This window comes from Cydia amplana, chromosome 14, assembly GCF_948474715.1.
Source record: "Cydia amplana chromosome 14, ilCydAmpl1.1, whole genome shotgun sequence".
In the NCBI taxonomy this organism is placed as follows: Eukaryota; Metazoa; Arthropoda; class Insecta; order Lepidoptera; family Tortricidae; genus Cydia; species Cydia amplana.
In genome coordinates, this window is record NC_086082.1 from 13,608,206 (window position 1) to 13,627,418 (window position 19,213).

Consider the following 19,213-nt stretch of genomic DNA (forward strand, 5'->3'; position numbering starts at 1 on the left):
GTGGATATTAAAATAAAATATTGAAAAATTACAAAATTACAGGACCTGAAAGTTTCAAAATTTAAGTTTTTTTTAACTTCCAAAAAAGATAAAAGTAAGGGTACCATTCGATTTCTTACATTTCATCCAAAAAAATATTGTATAGCAACTACATACATAAACGCAATATTTCACCGACAAAAACCCAATTTTCTTGTTTTGTCCATACTACAAGATGGGCGATGACGTCACGGCCTCTGGCCATTTTGTATAGGGCGTTTCGCGAGTGAAGTGCGACTGTCGGACTTTGACTATAATTTCTGACTTTTGTGTTACTTTAATGCAATGGGTCCCATATAGACATTTGATCCTAAAAACAAACCCGATCGATTGATACCATAAACAAAATTAGTCATGTAGCCTATTGTTTGGCGGTCTTCTGCCTTCTCTTTGACAGCCTGATACGATACGACGTTAAGTTTTTCCTTTATTTGATTCATGTACGCTCTCCTTGGTTTTCCTTTCTTCCTCTTTTCTTCAACTTTCACTTCTATGATGTTTTTGATAAATTACTCGTGACGTATCAGGTGCCCTAGCATCTTTCCTCTAGCCCTCTAGCCTCTAGCTTTTTTCTTGACACTAGTATTCTTTCTTTTTTTTAGCCCTTTCATATCTGTTTACAATAACCTATCTACTAGATGGAGAATATATTACATCGTCGGTCACCAACGGTGACGTTCTCAATCAAAAGGTACCACTTTGTCGCTTACCATAAGGACGCTCTGACAGGTTATTCGTATAAAGAGACAATTTCGTCTTTATGGTAAGTGACAAATTGGTACCTTTCGACTGAGATCGTCACGACGTATTCCGCCCTCATACTAAACTTTTTTTTTGTTGTTTGGAGTAAATAACCACGAGGTATGAAATAAATTTGAAATGGAATTTGAATGGTATAAAAGGCATAAGCTGAAAGTTAATGAGAATTTGAAACATAGACAGATATGTCTATCTGTTTATGTTTCACGAGCAAACTTCACGTAAAAAATTCATTTTAATGAAATCTAGCATCTGATATAGAAATCTTTTTCTAGCATCTGGTAATATAAATAATCATCACAATGTTAACTTTACTATGCGCTGTATTTATATGTGTTACATATTACATGAATAAAAAAATAGTGTGAAGTATTTTTGTTACCGGTTTAGTAAAAATTGCACTTTGAAGATACAACCTGAAAAATTCAATTCTAACGATCTTTTAATGCCATAACATCGAAAAAAGGGGTCGAATTTTTTATACAACCTCTCATATGTCATTCAAGATCGTATAGCAGATCTCTGCAACCAATTAGAAAAGCCCATCCTACACTTGCAGCTAAACTCCCACTCGAATTAGAATGCCAAAGAACGGTTGGTCTGATAAAGAAGCTCATTACGGCTGAATGGGCGGCGCGCAGATTGCGGTTTACCCGCTTGATGGAATATATTAGCGGGCTGCCCGCGGCGGCGATGCCAGTTTTGGTGACAACAACGTTTTAGGAGAGACTTTTTGGTACTATAATGCAAGTAACCTAAGTTTAGATTCTTTTGAGCCTGAGGTGGAATGGTTTTGATACCGTAGGAGGTACTTAAAAGGTACCTACTTTGATATGTTAGCGGGACGCCCGCAGCGCGGCGATGCGAGATTTACGATACATTCTAAGAGACATTTTGGAATAGCCCTTTTAGGACGTAACCTGTTTGATTCTTTTGATGCTCAGAATATCCTGAGTCAGAATCGTTTTCATACGGTCATCCGAGGCAAGTTTCGGCAATACGAACAACATTTTCGATGATATTTTATTTATTTTGAACCACAACGCCAGGATCTAGAACTGCTAGAGGCGTTAACATTTTGGCACTAGTTTTAGGTTTAATGAACACTTTGGACTTAAATTACATGCTCTAAAACTCTGCGTAACCTAAATTTACGCGATTGTAATATATTAATCCTGTTTAAGTTAGATACCTTAAATGGTTTTGTGAAAATCGAATTATTCCGTGAAAGTTTGTTATTACGGGTTCTACACGGTCAAAGTCGAGAGCCAAAGCTAGTCGCATAAATACCAGAATCCCGTAGCGTGGTGTCAATACGCGACACATAACAGCACTCGGCATCGCGCTAATTGCGACTGTGTTTGCGGATCCGCGTCGCATTGTGCGCGTCTTGTTGAACGATGATGATACGCTGTAGGTAGACGGGGCACTGCTTTTATTACACTGCATCTGACCACATACCTACACACACTTAACCGAGGCCTTTTGTCATTGTATTAAGGTTCATGAATGGTCAGATTATTGTGTGGTGTCAATACGCGACATATCGCGCTAATTGCGACTGGGTTTGAAAGAAAGAAGAAAGAAAGAAAATACATTTATTTATGACAAACACAGATGACAAAAACTTGTTGACACATATACATAAAGAGCAAATGCCATAAAAGGGTCACAACTCAGCATGTAGCTGGCAAAGCCAGCGCTGTTCTTCCGTTGTGACCCAGGTGTACGCCGTTCGACGACGAGGCGGCTATGCTTTAATTAACTAATTAATAACTAGATCTATAACTATACCTAAAACATTAAAACTAAACTAAACTATTACATAAAAATTAAACTAAACTATTAATACACTGCGCGTTTAAGTTACATACTGCGCGTTTGCGTATCCGCGTCGCATTGTGCGCCTCTTGTTGAGCGACGATGATACGCTGTAGGTAGACAGGGCACTGCTTTTATTACACTGCGTCTGACCACATACCTACACACACTTAACCGAGGCCTTTTGTCATTGTATTAAGGTTCATGAATGGTCAGATTATTGTGTGGTGTCAATCAATACGCGACACATCACATCGCGCTAATTGCGACTGTGTTTGCGGATCCGCGTCGCATTGTGCGCGTCTTGTAGAGCGATGATGATACGTTGTAGGTAGATGGGGCACTGCTTTTATTAACCCTCGACGCAAAAAGAAAGAGAAACGTTTCACTTGTGTATCGAGTTATTTGTGAACAAGCTCGGTCTTACTCCGCAAAGATACGAGTTGACGACACTGCGTCCTGTCAAGTGCGATTTCCTTCCAATTTTTTGCACGCCTCCCGATACAAATTTTAATTTATTGGAAACGGTTATGGATATATAGCTGGTCAAGCAAATCTTGTCAGTAATAAAAGGCGCGAAATTCAAATTTTCTATGGGCCAATATCTCTTCGCGCCTACATTTTTCAAATTTGCCGTCTTCTTCTACTGATAAGATCTGCTTGACTAGAATCTGTCAGCTATCAACAGTGAAGTGTTACAGGCCATATCCATAACCGTTTCATAACAAGAAATTAAAATCTAAATCGGGCACCGTATCTTTCCAGCGGTACATGAGGCGTCCTATTCTTGTTGATTTCATCTCTCCTACAGTGTTTGTTTCGGACACCAAGGTTTTCCGGATCCTACTCTAGCTGTTTTTTTTTTCGTATTTAGAGTTGACATGGTCGAGAATGTCTTTAGAGTCTGTGCGAAAAGAGAAGAGTCGTGCAATGTATGGGGCCCAATACATTCCACGAGTCTTCTCTTTCCGAACGGACTCTAGCTGTTTGGTATAACTCCAGTTTTAACAATAGGTACATTAGTAGAGTTTAGTAATGTATTTTTTTTTTCAATGATAGGTACGAGTATGATACCTTGTCTGTCTCGCAACTCTTTGCCGGCAGAGGTCACGTAATCGCAGCAATCTCCGGCGGGGCGCGCACAAAAAGAAATGATTAACTGCGCGAATGAACACATCCGTGTTTGCATAGTTACTGAAATACATGGTTATTGCATTTGTTATATACTTGCATGGTTGCTAACAGTGCGAGTAGCGCTAGAGCTCTGAAATTATGCAGCTGCAAATCTAGATTCTAGGGATTTAAAAACACAAATACGCCCGTATTTGTGTTTTTAAATTTCAAATCATGAGTTTGTATTTGTACATGTACGCGAGTGTTTATCTATTACAAAAATACGGCATTGTAAGATAGGTACCTAATGATTCTAATGAATTAAAACCCGTGTACTAACTTTATAAATATACCTACCCAAGTCACAAAAAATAAATTACTTTCGAACTCAATATAATTTCTTTCTGCTTTTAAAACGAACGATCCGTGTCTTATCATCACAACACAAATAAACCAAAAAGATTCCCCAACCTTAAAAATCTTAATTACAATTGCGATTACAAACTCGTTCATTATTAAACAAGTCCATTATAAGATTCCGCAAATCCTTTTCAAAAATGTTCAAAATCAGACGTCAGGATGGGATTTTTAATTCCCATTAAAGTGGGGGTGGGGGGTAATTTTTGTCAATACCGGTCGCGAGGGGCGGTAAATACAATAACTAATCAAAATAAAAGGGTTGCGGCCGCCTCTCTATTAAAAAGTCTGTAAGAATTCCTCAGGAGGGTCGGATTGAGGGCGACGCACACTGCGCTTTTCCGTCAAATGTAGTAAAACGTCAAGCCCGTAATAAAAATTGGCGCGAAAGGTTGACCTGTTAAAAACTGTTATCCAGGACTGTCCGGTTTTTCTCTACCGACGGAAAGGAGACGGTATACAAATACATATGTGTTTTGGGTGAAAAACTGTTTGTGTAGGTACATGGGCTGATTAAGTTGAGGCACAGGGCGGACACGCCATACAACAAAAATGATTTGCGTTTATATGTGTGCGCCACACGTCTGTACACGCGGTCATTGTGTATCTGACGGACTTCTGGCATGCTCTCAGTAGAGCGACTTACGCACACATTTATGTCGCGGCCAGTCGCCAACGACGAATTTTTAAATGAGCTTTTACTTACCAGGGGCCTATGTCATCATGGTGGCAATCGACATCTGGCATGTAAGGTGATAATTTCACAATTATCAGGTGATCATTTATAGGGGCCTGATGGCTCTGTAATCATTTAGTCGAGGTTTTAAAATTTTACGGTTATTTATTCGTAATATTTATTTTTGTGGTTAAGTCAGTGCACGTCGCGCCTAGCTCCATTTTTCCTGAAGTTGCCGCCCCGCTAATGGCCGCCGCGGTGCCGTCGATTCAAGCCATAATTTATTACTTAGCCCGATGTTTTTTCAATTTCAATTAGGATGCTTTTGCACCGGGAAAATTTACTTTGCGAGCTTGCTTATAAGAAGTTATGCTGTTATGGGGGTTCAACTCTTAAGAAAAGATTATAGATTATTTTTTAAATTTCGTTTTAACAAATAATAAATTAAATTACGTAGGTTTCTATTCAGTTGTCATCAAATGTCTATAAAATAAGACATGACGTTTATCGGGGTAGGTATTTCCACACTTAGTCTCTCCAAAGTCGTTGTAACATTAAGGTTATGCGAGGGTCTTTTGTCACTGGAACAATAGGCAGGGAAACTCACTCATAGTGTATTTTCTTACGTTAGTATGACAAAGGAAAGAATAAAGTTTATTTTTAAATCTGTTGCCAGAAGCTTAGACGAATAAAAAGACGAATAAAACATCGACACAAAAGTAAAATGTAACGAAACTGCTAAACGCCCACCAATCTCATTTACGCTTAGTAAATCCAAGCAATCAGCGCTCTCGTCCATCGCGAGCCAGCACTTTAGTGGCGCTGTGCCGGTCGCGTGTGCTCCGCGGCCGTATTCTGACGCTAACTGCAGTCAAATTGCTATAGAATCGTAAGAAGTTTTCTCGTTGCAAGCTGAACCGCCATCTACAAGATGGACCAAAAAGTTTTTTTTTCTTTTAGCTGTCTTGTAGCTGTGTGTGTAATATTCAACTTTCCTAACGATGCCTAATACTAAGGGTACGCAATATCGCAACCGCATATGTAAACAAAACGCATAAAAATGATAGCATTTAAAAAAAAACACTGAAGATGAAATTGTTACTAACTAGTCCACTAGTGCACTAATTAATTACTTACACATTAGGTAAATAAAGCACGTTATGAGGACATGAGGAAAGGAAATACGTGATGTAGATCTAATAAGAAATAAGTCTTAAAATGATTAAAAACCAACCTGGTTAATTTTCGACCTAAGTCAAAACCGTTCTAAAACTTGCTCATCGACTAAAACTCCCACAAAACTCCTATCAAACTTAAGCTTACAATAAATTGTAAGTGGAAAAATTACTGTCTTGGGTGAGACTTGAACTCACGGCCTCTGAATCGATACTCCAGCGCTCTTACGGTAGATGTCGCTCGTCCCTTGACCCATATAGTGGAAAGATTTGCTGGCTATGGATGAGGTCTTGGTGGCTCAGATTGCAGAGCGCTGGAGTATCGATCCAGAGGCCGTGAGTTCAAGTCTCACCCAAAACAGTAATTTTTTTCACTTTTAAATTTACCTAAGCTTAATAGCGTTGTTCGCAGACGTTTCTGCTTGTTAAAAATTAAAATGTATATCAAACTTGTTTTATTTCATCCTCTCCAGAATACTCCCTCGCAACGGGAGGTCCAGCGCGAGTTAACAGCGAGTAAATTTATTACATGGGCGTGAATACCCATTTTTGTGCTCGCACTCGGTAATAGATGCTAATAACCCTCCCCCTCTATACTGGTCTATACCAGTTATAGCCTTAGGGTGGTGAGGAGCTTTGTTCGGAGATTAGGAGTAGTGCGAAGGGATTTTGTGAAGATATTTTAAGTTTGTGTTAATGGAAGTTATATGATAAAGAAATATTTTTTTATTCTTGATTCTTCTAGAATTTAAGAACAGTTATGGTTAAACCGGTACAATCGAGCATATATATTCATTAGCTAAGATGAAATGAACTGTATTATACAAGTGTAGTGTGTAGTGTGTTTCTTGGCAACATATTTTACAAATTGACCATCATTGTCTACAAAAGGTGTAATTTGTCCCGTCAAAGAAACTAATATAAATTATACTTACCGGCAATATTAAAATTGTTAAACTATTATCGAATATGTATTGTTATTTCATTAAAAAAGCTCTGAGGCGGAATATAAGGTATAGTTATGTGTCTTATAATAACGTATAAGCTAAAAATAAAGTAAATCCATGTAGTAACTTGGTTATCTGTCTTTGTCTCATTACGAGCGCAAAAAATGGGCTCCAGTATAAAATTCAACTACGTATGCGCTCAAGTCAATGTGTCCCAACCTCCAACAGAATTACTCAACACACCCTTAGCTTATCAAAATAAATAATTCAGTCCCAACGACGCCTGGCGATCCATTCGCGATCCGCTCTTGTAATCCGGATGAAGGACTGCGCGCCGTCGCGCCGCGGACGTGGAAAAATCTCGCCCTAACCAAATAACCCCTTCGACACCACTGATAAAAACTAAATACGAATAACCTTTAGAAAAAGTAACCGCATCTCGCTCTGAAGTGTTGCAAAAAACAGAGACAGACCGATGCGGTTTAAGCGTGGAAATTGTAAGGAAGACAAGATGGCTAGGAGGATTTTTCTGTAGCGGGGGGTAAGGTTAGCGCTCGCTTCCGATTGGCCGCCTCCCCGGAAGGATATGACCTATAGTTTTTCTTCTTAAGAACTTCCTCCGTCCATTGTCGGTGTGATTTACGACTAGGCGGGGGGGCACGATTGATGATTGCCAGTATCCGGCTCGCAATCACATCTGCCGGGCTCCGAGCAATTTCCCCGCATATTCGTTTACTTGGCGCATTATAGGGGCACTCTTTCCGAGGCTGAGTGTTATTGCCGCTATTATGAGAGGGCTTAAGAGGGTAGGCAAGGCTTATACGGTTTACGTAATCAATGGTATTATGGGTTTGATGAATGTTGAAGCGCCTTGGATGGAATGATCGTCTGGTTTTCGACGTTGGTATTCAATTTTGGTTGGAACGCCGGTATTTGGTTCTTATTACTGTTAACGACAAGCAATTTAAAATTGAATAAATAATGGCATTTTGAAAATAATAAATAATAAAATATAAATTAAGGTAGGTTCATTTATAGATAGGTGGTAATCAAAATTTCTTTATCTGCCTCGGTGTCACTTTTGTACATTCGAGCGATAGAGAGACAAATAGACGAAAGAAAGAACAAAATTGTTCGGTGAATGCCCTCTGATATCAAATAAATCTAGTATAGCGTTAAAACTCCGTTAAGAAACTTAAAACATTGTAGGCTGTTCCAGTATTTTAAAGACAAAAATATTGCAATGGAAACTGGCATCGAAAATAAATTCAACCCTATTTTCTTAAAAAAAGCGTGTTTTATTGCTATTGCTTTGTTGTTTTATATTATTAGTAAACTTAACCACACGTTAAAGCGGTTAAAGTATAAGTACTGTGAATTTCAAACAGTTTTCTTTCGTTAACGATTCACTTACATACGTTGAAATTCGTACCTATTCTCTATTCCCTATTGCCGGTTAGGCACATTCATGGCACATTAAACTGGTAACAGTATGATTGCGCCGCAGTCTTTATGGCATTATTCGAATTTGGAAAACGAACCACCCACCGCCCCGCGGGCATCCAACCCTATTTGTTGCCAGCTCTAAACACCAAATCGAAACGAAGCATAGAGTAAGGATGCGCGATTTATTCTTTTTTATGGTTTTAATGCGCAAAGGCGAATCTATATTCAGCCAGTTGCTTTTTTAATTTTGGGGTTTGGAAAAGTTTTATGGACTCACTTCAATGATTTTATATTACTATGATAACCAATGATCGGAATAGGTAGTGCCATTTGGGGTGAATGACCTCAAACATTGTACTTAACATGGATAAGACTCGGGATTCCAAGACTCTCATTTTTAGGGTTTCGTACCTCAAAAGGAAAAAACGGAACCCTAATAGGATCACTCGTGCGTCTGTCTCTCCGTCCGTCTGTCACAGCCCATTTTCTCCGAAACTACTGGACCAATTAAGTTGGAATTTGGCACACATATGTAAGTTTGTGACCCAAAGATGGACGTGTAACGTAAATAAATGAATTTTAAATATGGAGGCCATTTTTGGGGGGTAAATGAGAAAATTAAAAAATAAAGGTTTTCAAACTATATCGTGTTACATATCAAATGAAAGAGCTCATTGTAAGGATTTCAAATATAATTTTAGGATTAATAGTTTAGCAGTTATTCAAGAAAATAGGCAAAAAATTACCATTCCACCACATCCCCCCCCCCCCCCTTATCTCCGAAACTACTGGGTCTAAACTTTTGAAAAAATACACATAATAGTTCTTTACCTATAGATGACAGGAAAACCTATTAGAAATGTGCAGTCAAGCGTGAGTCGGACTTAATGTACGGAACCCTTGGAACGCGAATCCGACTCGCACTTGGCCGGATTTTTTCACAAAAATATTTTTTGGCATGTCTTTAATTGAAGTAGGTAATATGAAATCCCGGGGTGAAAAGGTATATCCATACTAAGTTTACGCACCGAAGTCCCGTGAAATGGCACTACCAATTCCGATCACTGATGATAACACGTAAAAGTAACTGCTTGACCCTGATAAATACTAAGTGAAATAAACCTAATAACAAACAACAAACTTTTAATAAATGTGTAATTTCGACATTTTACACCCACCGATAAAGGAAAGGGATTCCTCATAAATTCACATTGCATAAATTTATTTGTAAGCTAAAGAAAGATTTTAACGTTTTTTAAGTAAAACTTTCGGTGTACTACAAAATCATGTTTTTATATACGTCATATATACCTTTACCTTTTAGTATATTACAGATGATTTCTGGTGTAATGAGGTAAGTGGGTAGGTATGGCGGTAATGAAATTGAATATATTATTCAAAAAGTTACTCCAAATTCCATTACAAACTCCACATCTAAAACCTATTCTCGCCCAGTCGGCGAAAGGGAGCCGTTATTGCATAAATTCTTTTTCCGAACGAATTCATTTGTGGAACATGGTGAAATTTGAATTTAGAACGTTCCCGGGCGAGCGGCAAATTGTGAATTAGAGAGCCGCGGGCGCACCCGCTTGTTAGCTAGTTTTTACGCTGGCAACCCTTTGTGCGGGATTGCATCAATGCAGCTTATTTAGACTTCGAGGCGAGATTGTAACGAATCACACTATTTATTTAGGACATTTCTAGATGCTTAAGCATATAAATTACGCGTTGTATTATACCTATAATCAATATATATTATAAAAGAAAGTGTACAATGTGCGTGCCGCTAAAACTCAGAAATGAGCCCCGATACGATCGATGAAGTTATATGGTGTGGTAGCCCTCTATCTCCCGTCCATGAAGAAGTTTCACGTTTTTACCTGAAGCGTGTACTTTTGAAGATATAAGGGCTGAAAGTTTCGCCCACACCCAGACTTAGAAGCAGTCATATTGTTATTGAATATTGAACCTTAACTTAATAGACGAAAGTTCAGAATCGATCGTGAAACATATACCTTCAAAAATTTGTACCTGGGGTGGTGTCTCGGGTCTCGGAGGCTAGATATTTCTAGAACAGTCCAGAACATTCGGGGAAATTCGAGAGCATTCCACATTATTTCAGAATATTCTGGAATGTTTTCAAATGTTTGAGAACAGCCTAGATCATTGTGGAACATTCCAGAACACTTTCGAATGTTCTGGAATATTCTGGACCATTCGAAGGCTTTTTTATAAGGTCCGAGCGGAGCTACCTATTGGTAGGGGTATATAAAGCAAGATCCGTCGTGAGGTTCGAATGTTCGAGAACATCCCAGAATATTCTGGAATATATTTCCATGAAGAAGGTTCCTGTTTTTAACTGGAGGGTAGTGCTTTTGAAGATATAAGGGTAGATAATTTCGCCCTCTAGACATTTCTAGAACACTCCAGAGCGTTCGACAGTATTCGAGAGCATTCCACAACATTTAAGAACATTCTGGAGTGTTGTCGAATGTTCCAGAACACTCTGGAATGTTGTGAACTCTGGAATATTGGGCGCCATTTGATTTTTGCAACTATCACACAGTCACATGTATACTCTCTGAGCGAAGCCGGGTACCTCAGCTAGTATATATGATATTAGAAATGCGAAAGTAGTTAATGTTGTCTGCCTTTGTGTCAGTAACCTATTTCTTCTAAATTTCGTATATAAATAGTTTGGGTCTTGCAACGAATCACACTATTTATTTAGGATATTTTTAGATGCTTAGGCATTCTGAAATTACGCGGTATATACTTAATACTGTAATATTATTAACGCGAAAGACACTGTCCGTCTCTTACCTACTTAAAGTGCTTCTAAATTCGATATGGAAGTAGTTAAGGTCTTGGGGAGGGACATCTGATAGTTTATGACAAAAATCATCATTATACGCAGACGAAGTCGCGGGTAAAAGCTAATGACTAATTGTATTTAAATCTATTTTATCCTGCAAGTGAAGGCATAGTTTCCAACTCTTTTTCATTACGGCTCATTCTATATTTGAACGAACTGAAACTAGAAACTAATTTAATATGAAATATGATTTTACGAACGCACCGGAGTTTAATACTTAATTTTGAAATGCGATTTCAACGAAATTGGGAAAATGGAGTAAGCAAATAGTTTTTACGAATGTAATATTTTTATTTACCCCTTTGCAACACTTTTACGGGAAAATGTAATAACGCAACTCGTTTGAATTTATAAATTAGAAATGTGTAATTTCGTTGAAAATAGTTATTGCGTTTTTAAAGCTTTCCCATTATATTTAGTTTTCTTTCTCACTCATCGCTTTAAATCTAAGGTCGGTTTCAAATTTTATCAAGAAAAAAAGTCTAGGTATTTTCTACATAAAGACATTTATGGCGATGGTCCCTATTTATGTACCTATGGAATTTTCCAAAGGTCCATCCTAGTCGCCATCTTCATACATATGCGGTCTTCCACTATATCGTCTCAAGTATTGTTATTACAGATGTAGTGCATAATTATTTTCCTTCGCATTTTCACGGAAACTAACGAACGTGTCTTGCTATTTCAGTCAGTCTCGATACAAAAAGTACTGACATTGACTGAACTAGCATGACAAATACGAACGTTTCCGATAAAATACGAAGGAAAAAAACTATGTATGCGCTACATCTGTTACATCTGTAGTATTATAAGAGCAGACTGAACATGTAAGACTGCAAGTACACCGTTTCATAGTCGCCGCCAATGATATTATATAACCATAGATAGGTTATACTCATACTAGAGGAGCACAAAAAATACTTCCATATTTATGTCTGTGCCTACGAAGAAATCTGTTATTTTCGATTAATTTTCTCATTCCATCCATCTTTGTCACACTCGTTGTTAAACATAAGGTCGTCTCTTTCTCTTTCGGTGTGCAGGAGCTCGTTAGCACGTGCACATTTCTCGCTTGTCCAGCCGCGTCTAAAGGCAACTTGTCCAATTTGTCACAAGTTAAGCGCTTCAATTTTGGAACGCCTATAACGTATCTTGAGTTATAAATCATTGGTCGCCGCCGGACACATGAAAGTGCTTGGTAACGTCTATGGCATTAATTGCAACACTAATCACCGCATTTTGGTGGCTAAGTCTGGGGAATAACGTCCAGAATAGTGTGAAGAACAAATAGGTACTTTATTAAGAAGACGTATTAAATAGATACTTGACTAAATAGGCTAAAAGTCACAAGTACAATCCGAGAACGTTACAGATAAAAGCTACATTACCCTGCATTACCCGTCAATCGCTTCATACGTTGCTTAAACCAGCTACGACCAAAAATATTATTTGATATTCCTTTTTAATAACTGGCAGCATTTCTCAGTAAAGTAATTTTCATTTCAACGAAGTTTTTATCCGCAACCACTATACATCCATTATCAGATTTGCCAGTCTATCCAATCTTCATCAAATAATGAAGACATTTTTGCCATAACAGTATTACGGTTTACGACGTTACCTCGTTTCCATTTCGGTCCGCATTACAAGGATTACAGTCCCAAAGTCCCAATTTACAACCCTCGCACTATTATTGTAACTAATCTTGTCACTAGACAAACATAACACCAACCGCCAACTATTCCAAATGAATCTTTATTACCTCTGAATAAAGTCCTTGCCAATTGTCATTTAAAAACTGGTAATCCCTAGTCCGATTAGGAGTTCCAAATTCAAATAGGCTCAAATAATGCGGTTCGAAATTTAAACACGCGTATAATTTTTAAAAATTGGAAGCCATGTGCATAGCCGACGGCAAATTTTTTCAGACAGTGCGGGGTTGTTAAATAAGCGTTAACATGAATGGATATATTTAAGTTTTTCATATTACGCTACGTTATTTATAGTAATTTAAACTTTGAAGTCATTATAGTACAGTGCTATTTAAAACCAAATGTATAAGTAATGTAAGATGCGAGCTTGCGAAAGTGGTCTCCCGAAATGTATTCATGAGAGGGTTGGATAATAAACGCTTTATTGACTCGATCATCTGTCACAACCTAAACTTATGTTGTTAAGATTGCGGTTCACTTTCCTTAGCTCACAATGTTTGTAACTTTTCAAGATTTCGATTGTTTCTTGAGTGACCTATGATTCATTTTTGTCAGAATATAATTAATGAGTACCTATTAATTTATATTTCCATTTCGTATCTTCTTTTTTTTCGTATTCATGGTCTCAAAACATGGGAATTTAGTAGTGCCTATTTTAAAAGATAACATACCTACTTGGATTCAGATTCCTCAATCCGTTATAATCATTGAATCCAACATGTCAGGTGACGCCGCTGAGGTCATTTATCGTCATATGGTTGATAAATAACCCTTCCGCGGTCACTGATTGTGTTGATGGGTTAGGGCGGAGATTTCGTGGATTTACTTTTTAGGATTCTATAATAGTCAATAAGGAACCCTTTTAGTTTCGCTGCCATTCCGTCTGTTCGCGAATTAGTGCTAAATCTGAAAGTACATTATTATTATTGTGTTATTATTGTTTTTTTATTAACTTTATTTTTAAGTAGTGAAATAAAAACGTGAATAAAGATTTAAGAATCTATCCTTTCCTATATGTAAAGGAAGATTGTTTTCCTTGAAATCCACGGTGCCTAGAGGATTCATCTTTCTAAAATATTGCAGATGTCTAAATCCATTGTACCTAATCAAACCAGTGCCCTGTTTATCAAGAGCTGGTAACTTGTAATACAAGTGGAAGTTCCTTTCTAACATAAGCTGTCAAAAAGGGACTTCCACTTGTATTACAAGTTACAAGCTTTTGATAAACAGGGCACTGTTATCGAATTAAGAAAAATATTTAGTAAAAAAATACCCAATTTTCGTTTACAGTTTTACAAGAAGTTTCTATAAGTAATCTAGTAGTATAATCGAAAAAAACACACGTATGAAATCGTGATTAAAGGAAATTGCCACAGTAAATAAACACTTCCAAATCAAATCAAACTTCAAATCATCCCAAAAACATTCTCTCACCACCAGACTAAATACCAGCAAACAAAATTCAATGACTGAACTTAAAAGCGACATTTGCCGCATAAAAACCCGGCATAATCGTCTTTTATGCCCGTCAGCAAACATGCGGCATATTGCTCTATCCCCTATCAGATTAACGCAAACATTATGAGAGGTTCCTTAAACAAAACGCCGGTTTTGCTAAGGGTACGCTTGGCGGTTGTGACGTTCTGTAGAAAGAACGCAAGCTTTGAGCCCGTGCCTTGCGGCCAAATGACTTGAAAATCAACGGGTTATTACAGTTTGTATAACCCTTTTGTGTGGTTAGTGTGCACACTTGTGAATCTTTACTGACCGGGGTTAATGAATGCTTTTTCAATGGTTTAGGGACTTTAAGGCGTGTTCTTCAATCTTAAGCTTTAAAACATAGAGATGACAGTTGAGTCAATAAAAATAGATAAATATTATCAGACTTTTTTTCTCAAATTGACTAAGCTCAATAAGGTTTGTGCTATGAGTACCTACTTTCTGCTGTAGACCGCTTCTGGGTAAAATAAAACGAAATATATAAATTATGTATGAAATTCATAATCCATGTGTAGAATAATGAAAGTTCTAATAAATAAATAAATAATGAGTAAGTACTTAAATAATGATTTATGTATAAATAATATACTTACAAATAATTATATAGATGCACAGACAATACATCCATGACAACAAATATTAGTGCTCATCGCACAAATGAATGCCTTCACAGAAAAAGTAAAAATAAAAAATACATGAAAAGAAGAGCTAGGGCACTAGTTTCTGAATGTATACTTTTTGATCTTCTTTTATAAAAATAATTCCAAAAAAGTATAAGTATCGTACATTAATTGAGACAATTTGGGTTGTTAAATGCTGATTCGAATTTAAAATAAACAACAAGAGCCTAATCGACTCTAGCGTTAAATACACAAGAAAGTTAATTACTCTCAACATTTTCCACAGCCAATTTCTTTTTAAATTAGATCGCTGACTCTCGATAAAAAAATGAGATTATGTTTTAAATTCTCTATGGACATTGATAGCCGATCGATCACCAGCCAGCGGGGAATACTGCGGTACAGTGCAAGTATCACGACCAGTAATCTGACTGCAATGTTGGGATAAAAAAGCATACTATAATTTAAAATAGTTCTATATATTTCACGTACACAATACATAATAATTGAGGTACTATATAACCCGGGTAATACCATAGACAAGTTAAGTTTACAGCTAAGCTTTTTGGCGTGCGCCTCAAATTCACTTTGACTACATTAGAGTATCATAAAAGAAATATATCCTCACATTTTTAATCCAAATCAAAATTGAACAATTTTTAAACATATTATTGCTGAAATTCACGATTTGCCTCGACTTTTTTGGTAAGGACGGCTAAGGAATGGAATGCGCTCCCGTCATCCGTATTCCCTGAGAAATATGACCTCGGTCTCTTTAAAGCAAGAGTGAATAGGCTATTACTGCACCGGTCAGTGGCGTAGCGTGAACTAATCTAGCCGTGGGCACATCTGCGAGGCCCTTTTCTTTCACTGTGCCCGAAGGGGCTTCGCCGGAGGCCCCTCTTGGGGCGCGAGGCCGTGGACAACGGCCCACTTCGCCCACGCCTAGCTACGCCACTGGAACCGGTGAGCTCCATCTTAGGCTCTGTCTTCACTTTCCATGAGATGTGACTAGAGCCAATCGCCGATCAGTTTATCATAAAAAAAAGTGCTAACATGATTGACTGATAGTCAAATCAAATTATGCAGGCACTGATTTTCAAAGTTTCAATACTGATAAATGTGTTTTAACTGCGATATCGGTGCCGAAGTTACCGCTATTAGCTGAAGCGGTAAATCGAATGTAATTTATAATACCGTTTTGTTATTTGCCTAACTTTAGAAGTTATTTTGTTAAGACTTTCTTTGAAACCCACGAGAGTATGGCTTTAACTTATAATATGTACATTTTTAACGTGCAGCAAGAACAGGTACTAATATGTATATACGTAATTTTTATATAGCGTTTAGGTAAGGTCAATGTAGCTAATTCCATCATAGGGTCTATTCCGTCCACGAGCTTATATTTCTTTGATTTTCAATCGTAGAAAAAAGCGGCCAAGTGCGAGTCGGACTCGCCCATGAAGGGTTCCGTATTTAGGTGATTTATGACGTATAAAAAAAAACTACTTACTAGATCTCGTTCAAACCAATTTTCGGTGGAAGTTTACATGGTAATGTACATCATATATTTTTTTTAGTTTTATCATTCTCTTATTTTAGAAGTTACAGGGGGGGGGGGGGACACACATTTTACCACTTTGGAAGTGTCTCTCGCGCAAACTATTCAGTTTAGAAAAAAATTATATTAGAAACCTCACACGTATGGGTTTGATGAAAAAAAAATTTTTGAGTTTCAGTTCGAAGTATCGGGAACCCCAAAAATTTATTGTTTTTTTTTCTATTTTTGTGTGAAAATCTTAATGCGGTTCACAGAATACATCTACTTACCAAGTTTCAACAGTATAGTTCTTATAGTTTCGGAGAAAAGTGGCTGTGACATACGGACGGACAGACAGACGGACAGACGGACAGACAGACAGACAGACAGACATGACGAATATATAAGGGTTCCGTTTTTTGCCATTTGGCTACGGAACCCTAAAAACCCATCTGCTTTTGATTGCTGAAACTAAAACCCATCGTTGCTTTGTCGATGAAATTATCAATTTTGTTAGTTGTTCGAAAAAAACTCTAGTAGACGGAATTAGCCACATTGACCTTACTAATATTTTGAATACTTTATGTCACTCCCCGTTTCTTAGTTTTTAATGGAAAATAGAAATCGGATGACATTAAAAAATAACCATTGTTTTGTCTATCAAAGTAGCTCCATTTATCATATTTGAAATATAGCTTAGAAACATTTATATTTTATATATTACCTGTACACTTTATTTTATAACCCTTTGCCCTAAAAAATAAAAAGGAATATTATCTAAAACTGATTCTTTTCCAATAGTAAATTATTTACATGCTGCCCACACAACGTACCACAACCCCTTTCCATAATCGTTTCAAAGGCCTATTCAGAACAGGAATCTCGAAAACTCCTATCTTGCTCAAACTTGCTTTTCCAAAAAAACCCTTAAGACTTTGTACAAAAAACTCAAATACATAACTAACCTAAAAGGGCATTAAGGAAAAATATTCCTTCTATTATCTGTGATAGAAAGCCTCCATAGTATATAGTGTAACCGATATATTTTTTCGTCCTCTCCTGAATTCTTTATGTGCTTAAAGGCTATTTGTCCGGGACATTGTTTGCTTTTATTGACCCTATGCGATAAAACCACTGGCGTAAGTATATCAATAGAAAAACAATGTCTCGATAAACAAGGGGGTAATAGGACTATATAAGGGGGCATAGATTTATCACAATGATATAAACATCAGTTTTGCATGGACGATATTGGCCGACTACCTGGCATTCCATTTGATAATCGACTTTAACATTATAGGTAAATCAATTATCTTATGTTTTACAAAAACTTTTGATATAAGTAGGTACCTATACTTTTAACTAACACAATTTAACAACCTAAAATAAAATTATTCTTTTTTTATTAATATGCTCAAAACTTAAACGATCTATGTAGGTATATTATGACTTTAACTAATATAAATAAACTGATATCACCAAAACCGAGGCTTTCTAGAGTAACTAAATTATTCAAATTTCCCTCCCTAGAAACCTTATTTTCTTAAAGACTGTATCTTTTTGTTCAGAACTGCGTTAACCTTATTTAAACTTCATAAAAATAGAGTAAGTTTACAAAACGCTAAAATATCGCATAATAAATAAAAGTGAATTGCCTGCTTGTACGTATCTACTCAGAGCGCCTCGCAAATTGCCCATTACGCCGTAATATCGGTGCCACATCCGATGCCTCAACATTAACACCCATCATTTCATGGTCGGGCATAAAAGTTCTTAGGGCGATACATACCAGTTTACCAGTGGTGGAACGTTATTTACCGCAACTGAGCTCCTTATTTTCTAGTAATCATAATAAATACTAAAAGTAACAATATAAGATTTCTAATGTTTGATACAGGCCAATTCGGACGTACACTTATATCAGAATGAGATCTTAATTCGGTTACCGTGCATTTCGGTCGTACTTTTTCGTACATGTATTAGCGCGAGCGCAATGCGTGATAACTAACTGACATCATTCAGATATCATTCCGATGTCAGTTTACGTTCTATTCTATGAAAATATGATGTAATTGGCTTTGATATTACGCAACAAAAATGTATTCATAACAGTATCCGTACTAAGAGGAACCTCTACTGGCACTCCAAAACCCGTGCTCGAAGTCAATCCGCCATCCATACTTTCAAATATTTATCACAAACATATTTCAGGAGCGGATAACATTTTTCCGGCCGGGTGCACCAGGGTAGGGGTAGGGTATCTACAGACCTGCGGGTCCCGCCCACAAACAATACAATCAGAACCAATCTGCCGCGCAAATAGGAAAATAGAGTGCGCGACGACGCAGGGCCGCAGGCTGCTTGCTTTATGAGAATTACGGCCCAATTGGAACAGATAGTGTAGTCAGGCGGCTAATAAGGGTTTCGTTTAACATGTCGGTAATAACGGAGGATTTGACGACTTTGTTAAAATTTGCTGTTGATTTTGCTAATTTGGGTTTGGGTTTTGTTAACATGTCGGTAACATAAGTATATTTAGCTGACTAATTGCAAGTATGTAGTTTTAAAACAAT

At 37.3% G+C, this 19,213-nt stretch overlaps 1 protein-coding gene across 1 annotated transcript in view; it reads left to right on the forward strand.

The window, feature by feature from the left end:
• The window catches only part of LOC134654229 (chromosome transmission fidelity protein 18 homolog), a 65,061-nt gene that overhangs the window by 32,076 nt on the left and 13,772 nt on the right, over positions 1–19,213 (forward strand). The window lies entirely within an intron of this gene.